Genomic DNA, 12,776 nt, shown 5'->3' on the forward strand with positions numbered 1-12,776 from the left:
ACTAGAGTTAACAATTTTGGTTGGATGTATTCCTGGAGGTTTCATCATATGACATAATCTTTAATTAAAGATTGGCCAAACCGGACAGTCTCTACATAAAAGAATAAATGGACACAAATCAGACATCAGGAATGGTAACATGCAAAAGCCAGTAGGAGAACACTTCAATCTTCCTGGACATTCCATAACAGATTTAAAAGTAGCCATACTTGAACAAAAAAACTTCAGAAACAAACTTCAAAGAGAAAACTGCAGAACTAAAATTCATTTGCAAATTTAACACCATTAATTTGGGTTTGAATAGCAACTGGGGGTGGCTGGCTCACTACAAAAGCAGCTTTGCCTCTCCTGGAATTGACGCCTCCTCATCTATTATTGGGAGTGGACTACATCCACCCTGATCGAATTGGCCCTGTCAACGCTGGTTCTCCACTTGTGAGGTAACTCCCTTCTCTTCATGTGTCAGTATATAATGCCTGTATCTGTAATTTTCACTCCATGCATCTGATGAAGTTGATTTTTTACCCATGAAAGCTTATGCCCAAATAAATCTGTTAGTTTTTAAGGTGCCACTGGACTCCATGTTGTATTAATTAAAGATTAATCCTTAATTCCTGGAGTCTCCAATATGACAATCCTGGAGGGTTGGCAACCCTAAATAATATTATTTTACATAATCACAATTGCTGTAATTACCCTGGGGCTATTATGTGATCGTGAATATGAGGGAAAATAGTCTGAGTAGCCATGGATCCACAAAGCAATACCTCTCTTCTACACTATGAAAAAGTACGAGAACCGCTGCCATATTGTATTAACCCACTTGAACCAGGCATTGTGATTTCCGAGCAAAACAATAGCAACCAGCAGGGTGTGGCCTGTGAGATCACAAAAATGCAAAGCATGTTATCTTGTGATGGCTGAGGAGATTATTACTACCATATTTCTTATAAACAAAAGGAGGGGTCAGGCCACCAAACTCCTTCCCGTTTCTTAGTGCCAAAGCAGCAGCGAATTCACTACTCCACAACAACAGCGGAAGCCAAACTCTTCCTACTTTCTATAGCAATGTTGCTAGGTAGGATAATCTTCCAGCCAAATGCAGCCTGCAGTTGTGTAAGGGTTTGTGTTCTTTGAAGGAGCTGCAGTGCAGGGAGCAGCAGGACAGCCTGCCCCAACAACTGGTGTTGTCCAGGCCTAGAGGAGAGCTGTTTGTGGTAGAAGACTTGGCCCAGAAGACAGGTGGTCTACATAAGAGGAATACTGTTTCAGAGACTTCAGAGCAGAGATTTAGCCTGCTGTTTTGAAGATGAGAGATGGGCGTAAGTAGAGGGCAGGGCCAGTCATGGAACAGAGCAAGTCGGCAGCCTAGCAGGAGTGTTCAAGTCTGACAGTGTTTGTGAGACAAAATGGCTGATGTGGGGAGAGGGGAAAATTGATGTACATGCATCAAGATGCTGTTTGACTGAACCCCACTGTCAGTTACAGCTGCAGGGGAGTCGGTCAGGTGCATTGCCGTGCAAGGACAGGTGTGTGGTTCAGGAAAGACCTCAGGGCCTGCACTCCCCAGAAGGCTTCAGGAACATTATGAATGTGATGCCACTTGGCCTCCAGGCATAGAGCTACTCACTAGTACACACTACACCCCCCCTCCCCCCCACACACACACAATAGTTATCCTTTGAAACATACTGTTATGCCTTTGGGCCTGATGCCCAAATGGTACTGCACCTTGCAACAATTGAAACCCTCCCATTGACTTCAATGGGCTTTGAATCATGCCTTTTTCAGGGAAGTTATGCGGTGAACAAGTCACTGGTGCTCTGAAGTGGGATAAAGGAAGAAGGAAATATTCAGCATGATGTGGCTTGCATTGCCTAGGCCATGGGGTAGGCAACCTATGGCACGCGTGCCGAAGGCAGCACACGAGCTGATTTTCAGTGGTACTCACACTGCCCGGGTCCTGGGCACCAGTCCGGGGGGCTCTGCATTTTAATTTAATTTTACATGAAGCATCTTAAACATTTGAATAACCTTATTTACTTTACATACAACAATAGTTTAGTTATATATTATAGACTTATAGAAAGAGACCTTCTAAAAATGTTAAAATGTATTACTGGCACGTGAAACCTTACATTTGAATGAATAAATGAAGATTCGGCTCCCCGCTTCTGAAAAGTTACCGACCCCTGTACCTAGGCCTGTTGCCTATGGGGGAGCAGCTCCCAACTGGTTAAACAATAAAAACATTTTGGGCAGGAGAGAAGGAGAGAATGGGCAGAAGAGAGTCTTCAACAAAAATAGCAGCAAATGAACAGCAAAAGCTAAATGCTATCATTCCTCTGCCAGTGATACATAGGGGCATAGTGGGCCAGCCTGAGTTTAAATGGAGGAATCTGAGGGCACCTTTATGTTTTAGTATGAACAGAAAATAAATAAAGCAAAACAACTGTTGCTTGATGGGCACTGGTTCCCATTTCAGGAAGGGAAAGAAAAATGCCAGTGAAAATGTGCTGGTTTCAAATTTGGGATGCCACAACATCCCTCTAACCCTTTTTGTAATGATTCTTCAGTTGCAAAATGCAAAATGAAAGCCCAATGGATTCATCACGAAAGGCTGCTTGCCAGCATAACCTACAGATTCCCTGTCGTGTTTTCTGCCATCTGTTAAGAGGTCTTGCTGCTTGGCTCTTTGAGGGCTCAGCATTTCCATCAGCAGAACCAAGTGGCTTTCATTCAGAATGCTCAAGAAGTTCAAACTCAATCATGAAGGGCTATTGTCATTTCCCCAGGCAGTACTGGTCCTTGGAAAGACTGTCTAGTGTATTCTCGTCTCCCAGAAAGGATTTCATAGATCAGAGAAAGAGAGAGAGAGAGAAATAATGCACTGACATATCTGGCCAGCATTGTCATTCACATCTGTAAGGAACAAACCAACCTCAACAGTCCTCCAGACAAAGAGGGGTAGGTGATAGATTCCTCCTGTGAAGAAGGTGTCACTTTCTACAATGGTCCCTTTGTGGGTGTGCTCTGTAGCTGAGTGGTCTGTCAAACGTCTGTACAAGCTATCTAACTTATTCACTGGATATGCGTGCGGAGTTCTCATCCCTTGGTAAGAAGCAGAGAGGTTGCGAGAAGTAACAGAGTGGCAGAGTCCAGCAGCAAAGAAGGCAATGTGATGGCAGCTCATATTAATTAGGTGAGGTGGAATGGAGGGTGCAGCTGTGCTGTGGGTTACTGTGATTTGTATGGAACTTGTTCATTGCATATGCCACAATGAGAGGCATGGGTCAAGGACAAATTTCAACAGCCCGGATGAATAGATCTACTGTAGCAAGCATAGACATTTACCTCTGTCCCCAGCTCCTTGAAAATATAACAGTGCTTGAAAAATAACAATGCTGAAATCAGAGCAGGAGATTGGGAGTCAGAAGTCTCTTCGGTGTATATTCCATCAGAAGATTAAAATTTTAAATAGTGGAAAGTGTGATGATAAATTTAGCATGAAAGGAATTGAGGTGTGTGATCACAGCATAGCATCTCTTGTGAAAAGTATTCCTTCAAAAGGACACTTGTTCAGTTACTTGATTTGCAAAAGGCTTTGAGGTATCCAGTTGAAAGGTGCCAGATAAGTTAAAAGTATTATTGTCGTATTATGATACCGACCACCAGGGATGCTAAGTGTTGAGCTACTCTGGGAGGGCCGTAGCATTTCTTAGGACCAAATGGGTGAGATTCACAAAGAAACGTTGGCACCTAGAAAATCTCTGGGATTCACAAAGCCTAAGCTAGGCACCTAGGCTCTCCATACAATGAAGGGGAGAGGTAAGCACCTTGGAATGGGATTCACAAAGGCCAGCATGCTAGGTGGCTCCTCAGAATTGGAGATGCCAAGGAGAGGGGTGTGTGCTAAGCCTCTCTCTTCTCGGTGAGTTGAGTGCTTAAGACCAGACTGCAGGGAGATACCTATTGCCTCTTAGGATTCTCAAAAGAAAACCCTCTTTGGATGTTAGGTCCTCCTCCTCCTTCCTCGCATCTCTCAGTCACCTTCGGGGCCCAATCCAGTAGGGTGAGCTCTGAGCATGCTTACCAAATTGGGCCCTGCAGGCGAGTTAGGCAAAGGAATGCCTATCTTCCTGGGTTCATGCATTACACTGAGGCTTAGGCGTCCAGATGTCTACAGCCAAGCAACAGCAAGCATCACGGAGGCAGAAAGATAGGTGCCTAGGGAAATTTTACTGCAAAAAAATTAGGTGCCAAGCAAATTTATTTGCCTACAGGATTCTGCGGCAGCTGACTGGGCATTTTGTGAATCTCAATGAGGCCTAATTCTGGGATTTAGGTGCCTAAAGTGGCAGCTAAGTGCCTAAATCCTTTTGTGAAACTAGCCTAATGATGTCACTGTATACGGCTAACCAGATTACTAGATGATGTCACATCACTCTCAGAAGTATAATGTTGCTATGAATGAAGAAGATGACAGGACTCCTTGGAGTGATAAAGTTCAACATGGTGCCAAACACCGGTTGAGGGGCAGGTCATGAAGTCAAAAAAATGATACCTCCAATACTTCAAGACATCAGAGTGGTTCAGAAGTTCTAGGCAGCAATTTCAAATGAAACCTTCACTCCAACCCCTATCACCTACAGCAAGTCTGGAACTTGATTTTAAGACGTAGTTTGCTCTCACATTCAGATCTGGTTCACCACTGTTTTGGTGGTAGGAGACACAATAAGGAATTCATTGGATCTGTGTCATTGGGCAGCATGTCCTAGTTTTCTGAGCTTATCCTGTTTAATGAATATAATTTCATTAATTATTTTTCTGTGAATCTGACAGACACAGTCGCTCCTCTAATGTATCAGGAAGCATTGCAAACCCCGTAAATGAGATTCTTGGGAATGTTGGTGACAGATGAAGGGTGCAGGCACATGAGGAAGTGGGAAGGGGAAAAAGATGACCCAGAGCATTGCTATACCTCAGGCACAGACCATTTCCAAGACATTTCCCTTTCGGGATCGAGAGGGGTTGTTTTATTGTTTTGTTTTAAAACAAAATTTGGGGGTTTCCAGGAAAATGCTGATCAATTTTGGGGGGAAATGATTTTTTGAAACCAATGTGCAATTTTTTCAAAAATACTTTAAAAGATTTCTTCGTAATTTGGAAACACTTCTAGAAGAAAAATCCACATGGATTTGGTGTATGAAACCATGACCAAGCCATTCCCTTTCTATTATAACTAATGTCTTAAATGAGATTCGCTGTCTATACTCCTGGCTTGGTATTTGTAACATGAAGATTAATGTCTTGGTATTGTTAAGCACCATTATACTTAATGTATGTAACACAGAGGCTTTGAAGAAAAACTGCCCTGCTAAATTCTCATTAGCTTTAAGAGGCCTGTTTGCCCCAAATTGGCAAAACAATTCCTAAGGGCCATGTCTTAAAAACTCTCACAATGATCACCCAGGAGAATTATTAAAATAAAGAAAGAATCCAAGGACTAGTTCATCCACCAGTAGAGAAAAAAGAAGTGTCTGACAGTCAAAGATCTTGGTGTAGATTCTCTACTGAAGCAGAACTCTGCTTAATGGACCATATGCCAGTAGAGGACTGGCACAACATAGCATAACTTTGCCTCACTCACTCTTGCCCCAACTTGTCCCCAATATCAGGGGTGGTGGCAGAGGCCCATGCTCTGGCCCAGTCACAGATGTGCCAGCTGAAAGTTGCCCTATGACAGGGGAATTCTCTGCCGGTGATTTACAGATGGATGATTCTCCTTTATGCCATCTGCATGATACAAGGGGCTGTAACCAGGTTTCAGAATATGGCCCTTGTATGAAATGAGCCTATTTTAGGGTGAAATTCACCCCTGTGCAGAAGAGGCCTTTACACTTCTTCCATGACACAGTAGTATCTGTGTAAAAACAGAGACCACATTGCTAAAGAAACAGCCGTATCAGGAGAGATTGCATTTTAACAAAATGACAAATCAAATATCGCTTTGCCCCTTTGTGTATTTCCAAAAATCTTCAAAGAAAATGTGGCTGCAGCTAACCCAAGCTCTGGGCACAGTGAGACATTGCCTCCCCAGTGAATTACAAAACACATCCACGTGGTTTGAGAGAAGGCAGCTTTCAGCCATGCTCCAAGAGTCAATATGCATTTTACTGTATCGTAATGGAGCTTAATGTTCCAGGTCACAGACCCTTTTCACAGGAAAAGTTGTGTGATTAAAGACCTAATTAAGTTTATTTTCCCTGTATTTACTCTGTATACCCTAACCTGATATTAGAAGTCTAATTTGTTTAAGGAAACCAAAGATGATTGCCCTAGCTAATTTATATTTGGCAAAGGTACTGTAGGATTCTTTCAGAAGAGAACATTACTTTTTTCTTCAGCCGGAGGCAAGTAAATGTGATGTGAGTGACAACCTGGTTGCTGGTTGTGAGTTAAGAATGAGGCTGGGTTTTTGACTCAGTTGAGGTGTCACCTACAGGTACAATATGGACTTAAAGGGCAAAATGACATGGAAGTAACCAGCAATGTCACACCCTCCATGTGCCACAGGCAAGCGCAGCTGCAAGACTATAGAAAATGGAAAGAAAAAAAAAGGCCGTTGAAAAAATGCAAATGAAGAATCTAAACTGACCTTTGCTGGGGAAATAAATTATTTTTTTTAAATGGTTAGGTCTCTGTGTGACTGACTATGGGTAAATGATAAGATCAGGTCTGCTAATGGCTGCTATCCTCCTCTTTTCCCAGTCCAGCAATACATGCAAGAAAAGTCAGGTATCTTCCATGTGGATCTTTTCCTAGTCTCTCTCACCTGATTTGAGTCCAAATTCTCTGCAAGCAGAACTCCATTGAGAAATTCCCATTACAACTGGGAAAATCAATGGATCTGGCCCTTCATCATCAGTTGTGTAGGCATGTAACTGCAGTTTTTCTGAGGCACGTAGTCAATAGTAACCTGTGAAAGTGCAGCACCATTGGGATACTCTGTAGTAATGCTACCATTTTTTAATGGAATTTATAAAAGCCCCTGTGCATCAGCCTGCTGGAGGAGAATAAACAAAGTACTTGCTTATATTTGAATGCTAAACTAGGAACAAGTAGGGAGAAAAATCGGAAGACCCCTTTTAAATGCCACTAAAATACACTGGACTAGTAGAGCTGTTTGGAAGGATAAAAGGAGAAATGGTAAATATTTTGCTAAGAATTAGGGACAACTCCTCTTAACTGTGGGGATCTGGCATGTCTGTGACAGAAAGAGGTAATTTTGAAAGTTACAGTATAGGGAAAAGGCTTATGGTAATTTAAGATGGAATGCTATTAATATTTTCTGCTGTACCACTAAATCCTATTAAATAATATAGGAATGTATCATTTAGCTGTATGGCTTTTTGCAATATTAAAATTCAGGTCAGATGTGGGTTGATTGGTTGTTTTTTATAGACAATTAAAAGAGCATTTCTTCTTTCATGTACCCCACCTGCTGTTCCAGTGTCCTATATCTGGGAAGAAGGAGGTTGAAGCAACAAAGTATGTGTTGGGTTTTTTTTCCCTGTTACTGCAAATGCAGATCTCAGGTCTGTCTTTAGGGTTCTGGAACTGAAGTTGGAGGTCTGTAACAAAGATTCTGTGAAAGTTCTGGAAGTTGGGGTGCAAATGTACACCTTTCAATGACACTAAATGGTACTGCACTGTGCAACATTGCAACCCTCCTCAGTGACACAGACCTATTGCAAGTTGCAGATTAGGTAAGCCACCGAAAGTAGGATTTGGGTTTCATTTTTCCATGAGCAACAGGAACATGAGATGCTTTTGAAAATATAACTATGTGACTTAGGATGTTATGTCCCATTTTCAAAAGTGCTTTATGCACTTAGGAACCTAAATCCCATGGACTTTCAATGAGACGTAGGCTCCTAAGTGCTGTTACCTTTGTAAATGGGGCTTAGGCTCCTAAATAATTTAGGTGCTTTAAAAATGTTACCTTAGTTTTGCTTTAGTGCAGAGAAAATGCAAGATTTGTGATGGTAATTATACCATAGTTTAGCAATTGTATGTGGTTATATTAGCTTTAAAAGGCTCGCTTTTTTTGTTCTCTCTCTTTCAGTTTTAAAGATTGTAGGGTAGAAGCAATTTTCTTCACAGTCCTAGTCAATCTCTACATGCTGGCTGTCGACAAACTGGTAAGATAATATGGACTCAAGTGCCAGGGGGGAAAAAACAATGTGACCCAAGAAGCAGACTGGAAAGAGGACTGTTCCATAGCCAATTAGAATCATCAATTTTGTTTCCCTTTATTTGCATCCTGACGGCATTGGCTTAAAGTGATTAGGGTTTAGAACAGAGAGATATTGCAAGATTCTAAAACAGAATTCTAGAAATGAAGGATTCTAGAATTTTAGGATTTTGAAACTGGGGGATTCTAGGACAGCAAGATTCAGAAACTTGAAGAAATGGAGAATTGGAAGACACAAGACAGAGACCAGGACCATATCTAGTTATGCTTTTATGTGGCCTCCATTAAACTAGTATCTGAGCACCTCACAACCATTAATTAATTTATCCTCACTGCAGCCTTGAGAAAGAGGGCACAAAAGACTTCTGCTGAGGACAGGAACTGGGGAAACTCTTCAGAAGTTGGGAATTTGACCAAGATGAGCTATGTTTTGTACTGATGTGGCTTCAGAGAATTAAGAGCTTATCCTTTAAGATTTGAGACTCAGAGACTGGTATTGCTGGAAATGCTTATCTGTCAACCAGAGAAGTTTATGAGACCTGCATAAGACCCAATATATCCCTAAGTGAAATATTTTAAAGGGAATTTTTTTTAACAAGTTCTGGGTTTATTTACAGCTGATGTGATCTATTAAACTGAGTACTATTGCATGAAGAGTCATTACCAAATTTGGCCAAGCAACTTTAACATAAACTATATCCATAGATAGTATTTTCAGTTCTATACCCATTAATAAAGTTCAAGTTTAAGGCTTGGCTTCAGCATCCTTTAGGAACAACGGGTAACATTTTCAAATGCACCTGAGTTACTTAAGAGCCTAAATCGAAATGAAAGTCAGTGGGACGTGGGCTTTTCAGTCACGTAGTTATTTTTGAAAACTTGACTAATATGCTTGTGTTAATAATAAATACACATTTGCTACCAGACAGTTCAAAACCTAGGAAAGACAGCTTACAATTCCAAACCATACAGGTGAAGTCTGTCCTCTAATCCCCCTTCCCCTCGAGAATACTGCCCTTCCCCCAAACAGTGTCATGCAGTAAGGCCAATTTGTTTAAAAGGGGCCTCTGATTTGGGGTGCCTAATCTGAGACAAATTAGATGCCTTTTGTTGGTCACCTAAATGCTGAGGCATCCAAGATTAGAGGCTCCTTTTGAACATGTTGCAGTAAGTTTCCAGTGATCCTCTCTGAAACCATAAAGAAGTTTCTCATCTAGGTGGCAACTCAGTTTAAAGCCTCTTTCCCTGATAAATGTATATGTGATTAGGACTCCTAGGAAGGCTGTCCTTCAGCCTGTGTTCAAAGACAGGTTGTCTGGGCACTGATTGGGAGGACATTCAGCGTAACTAATGAATACACTTGTATCCTCTTGGGCAAGGAGATCTGAAGGGAGAGAGTGAATGAAAGAGTAGCCGGGGGGGCAGGTTTGTATAATTTTTGGTGGTGCCCAGAATAGGTCCAAGTCCTGCCTCCCTCCCCCCACATGCCTTGTAAGCCGATACATCTTTTTTAAAATAATGTAAATATGTGAGGGCTCTGGGGTAGGGCTGGTGATGAGGGGTTTGGGAGGGGCTCAGGCAGAGGGTTTGGGTGCAGGGGTGAGGGCTGTGGCGTGGGGCCAGGGATGAGGGGATCACAATGCAGGAGGGGGCTCAGGGCTAGGGCAGAGGGCTAGGGTGCGAGGGCTCTGGCTGGTGATGAGGGGTTTGGGGTGTGGGAGGGGCTCAGGGCTAGGGCAGAGGGTTGGGGTGCGGGGGTGAGGGCTTCAGGGTAAGACCAGGGATGAGAGGATCAGGGTGTAGGAGGGGACTCAGGGCTGGGGCAGAGGGCTAGGGTGCGAGGGCTCTGGCTGGTGATGAGGGGTTTGGGGTGTGGGAGGGGCTCAGGACTAGGGCAGAGGGTTGGGGTGCGGGGGTGAGGGCTTCAGGGTAAGACCAGGGATGAGAGGATCAGGGTGTAGGAGGGGACTCAGGGCTGGGGCAGAGGGTTTGTGTACAGGAGTGTGAGGGCTCTGGGGGGGGGGGGGTCGGGGATAAGCAGCTTGGGGTGCAGACAAGCTGCCCTGGGGCTGGGGCCAGAGAGGAGGACTTCTCCTAGCCCTCCCCCCGCTGGCAGCAGCGAGCTTTGCGGGAGGGGTCCCCTTTTTCCCCCCGACAGCACACTCACCCGGCACCACTGTCACTTCATGTGCGCCTAGGGCCCCTCTCAGGTCCAGGAAGCCCCCTTGCCTCCCCTGTGATGGGTGCCGGTGGTGGTGGTGGGGGGAAGCTGCCATCACATGTGCGCCTCCTCCCCTGCTGCTGCCCCTCACTGTAGCCTTACTGGGGGTGAGGATGGGGCTGCCCCTTGCCCAGCGTGGGGCAGGAGTGGTGACTGCGGGCGGGGGGGGTCTCCTGTGCTGATGAGGGTCCCGATGGAAAATGGAAGAGTCCCAGGCTCTAGGGCAGGGTTAGGGTCAGTCTTCCCTGGCACTAGTGAATGGGGAGCACTGGGACCCTGCGGCGGCAGTTGATGCCAGGAGCCAGCAGAGCTGAGCACAGCCCAGAGCTGCAGGTGGCAGCCTCCGGCTTGAGGCAGGGACGCTCCGGGGCCCGGGAGAAGTGCATGGGGGCAGAAGGCGGGGTCAGGGGAGAGACCCAGCCCCAAACATTGGTGGAGCTGGGCCCCCAGGCCCTGAATATTGCTGCAGCTTGGGCACCACGGGCCCATATAACTCGCTGGCCCTGAGAGGAGCAGTATGATAATCCATGTTAGGGCTGTCAGGGAAGCATGGGTCTAGTAGGTAAGCAGCCCCAGAACAGCTGGCCTCCTTGTGACAGGTGCAACAGATGAGCCCAGGACTTGAATGGGTATAGAGGCTGAATTACCCCATTGTGCTGAGTGGTGGGTGGGGCAATCTGGGGAAGCTTTCACTGCTGCTAACCATGGCCTGGATGTTGTCTGCACAATGTCCATAGTGCGGGGGCAAACACAGTCTCCCCATCTGTCAGCCTGATACTTTTTCACCAACACTCAATGACCTTTAAATTTTAAAAGAAAACATTTTTTTTTTAAATCTGTTATCTTACACATTAGAAGACAATCAATGCCTGTCTGCTATAGTCATCTTTCACAGAGATAAATGACATGTCCCAATCAGGCATCCTTCAGGGACTTAAACTCCTTTATCACAGTACTTATTATGGTGGACTAATGGTCCTGCTAGCTACCTAATGAATACAAATCCACTTACAGCATAATAGCATTCTCCTTGGACAGCCTTCAACAAAACAAGGCAGGTTCTAATAAAGGCTCTCTAGTTACGGGTGTTACTGTATTCAGCAATCATACAACACTTTACATCTTCAGAGGACTGTAATATACTAATTGAACCACGTTCCAATGAGGTAGCTAATCCTATCCTGTCAACTCCTTTGCAAGAGTGTACAGGTCCACCTGCATGGAGCAGCCTGCAGGAGTGGGATCTTAGTGTTATTATCCCCTATTACAGATAGAGAAACTTTAAATTATCCACCGTTATTTCAAGTCTATTCACTGGGAGCATCCACTCTATCCCTGTCAAGAGTCTGAATCCTCAGCAATGGCATACGAGAGCTAAAACAATCTGGCAACATATGCAACATAGTAATAGGAAGTGAGAAAGAGAAGGATGAGACACAGGAAAAGAGGGAAAGAAAGGAAGGGAAAGGGAGATATTTTCCTGCCTTTTCAGAGACAGTAAGGCTTTTCCCTGGAGAACTCCTCAGTGATTGTAGATGGAGAATTACCCAGTATTTAAGGCTTTTAAAATTTCAGTCCACTTTCTGGTTACACAATAGCTGGAAGCAGTCTGGGATGAGTGCAGTTCTTTGTTCTTTTCATGTGCAGGAAGAAAGGCTTGGCTTGTTTGAATCTGTTGGAGAGGACCTCATGATTTTTTTTTCTTTGCCTTAATCTTTTGTTAATTAAAAAAAGGGGGGAAAATGCTGTTGCAGCAGCCCAAGTGACTAACACAGGGCTGTCACCTGCCTCTGTTTTCACCAGATCACCATGGATTCTGTATCTTGAAGGACATGCACAAAAATCCAGGAGCTATGCAGATAGAGATAATACCATAAAAAGCTTGCTTACCATGTGTAAGGATGACTCAGTGCATGATGTCTGTGAGCACTTCTCAACCTTTTGACTAAGATCAAGCTGAGAAGCAAAGTTGGAAAAGTAACAGACACACTTCTCTGATGGATTGTATTTTCTAAGGGACAACCTATCCTAAATTCTCAATCACTGAGGGACAATCTACATTCATTCCTATATTTGCTTTCTACAACCAACTCTCTGAATAACTTTTCATGAGTGATGTACCCAAATATTTGGATGCTAATATCTAAACTGTATTGTTAAATTTATTCACCTAAATTTGGGTTATTTCAGATTATGTACTAAATGTAGCTTATGATTTTTAAACCAAACTTTGTATTTGTGGATAATCTAAGCACTATACTCAGGTGTACAGACGCTCTTTCCTCAAACTGTGTATTA

General features: G+C 43.9%; 1 protein-coding gene across 17 annotated transcripts in view; it reads right to left on the minus strand.

The window, feature by feature from the left end:
- CHRM2 (cholinergic receptor muscarinic 2) overlaps positions 1–12,776 on the minus strand; it is a 176,843-nt gene that overhangs the window by 111,924 nt on the left and 52,143 nt on the right. For 2 of the 17 annotated variants that reach the window (XM_065566021.1, XM_065565988.1), the window contains one exon: positions 11,126–11,278. The exons of the other annotated variants lie outside the window; for them this stretch is intronic. The gene's annotated coding sequence lies outside the window, so the exon portion shown is untranslated. The remainder of the gene's footprint in view (positions 1–11,125; positions 11,279–12,776) is intronic. 17 annotated transcript variants of the gene reach the window in all.

This window comes from Chrysemys picta, chromosome 1 (assembly GCF_011386835.1).
Source record: "Chrysemys picta bellii isolate R12L10 chromosome 1, ASM1138683v2, whole genome shotgun sequence".
NCBI classification, from domain to species: Eukaryota; Metazoa; Chordata; order Testudines; family Emydidae; genus Chrysemys; species Chrysemys picta.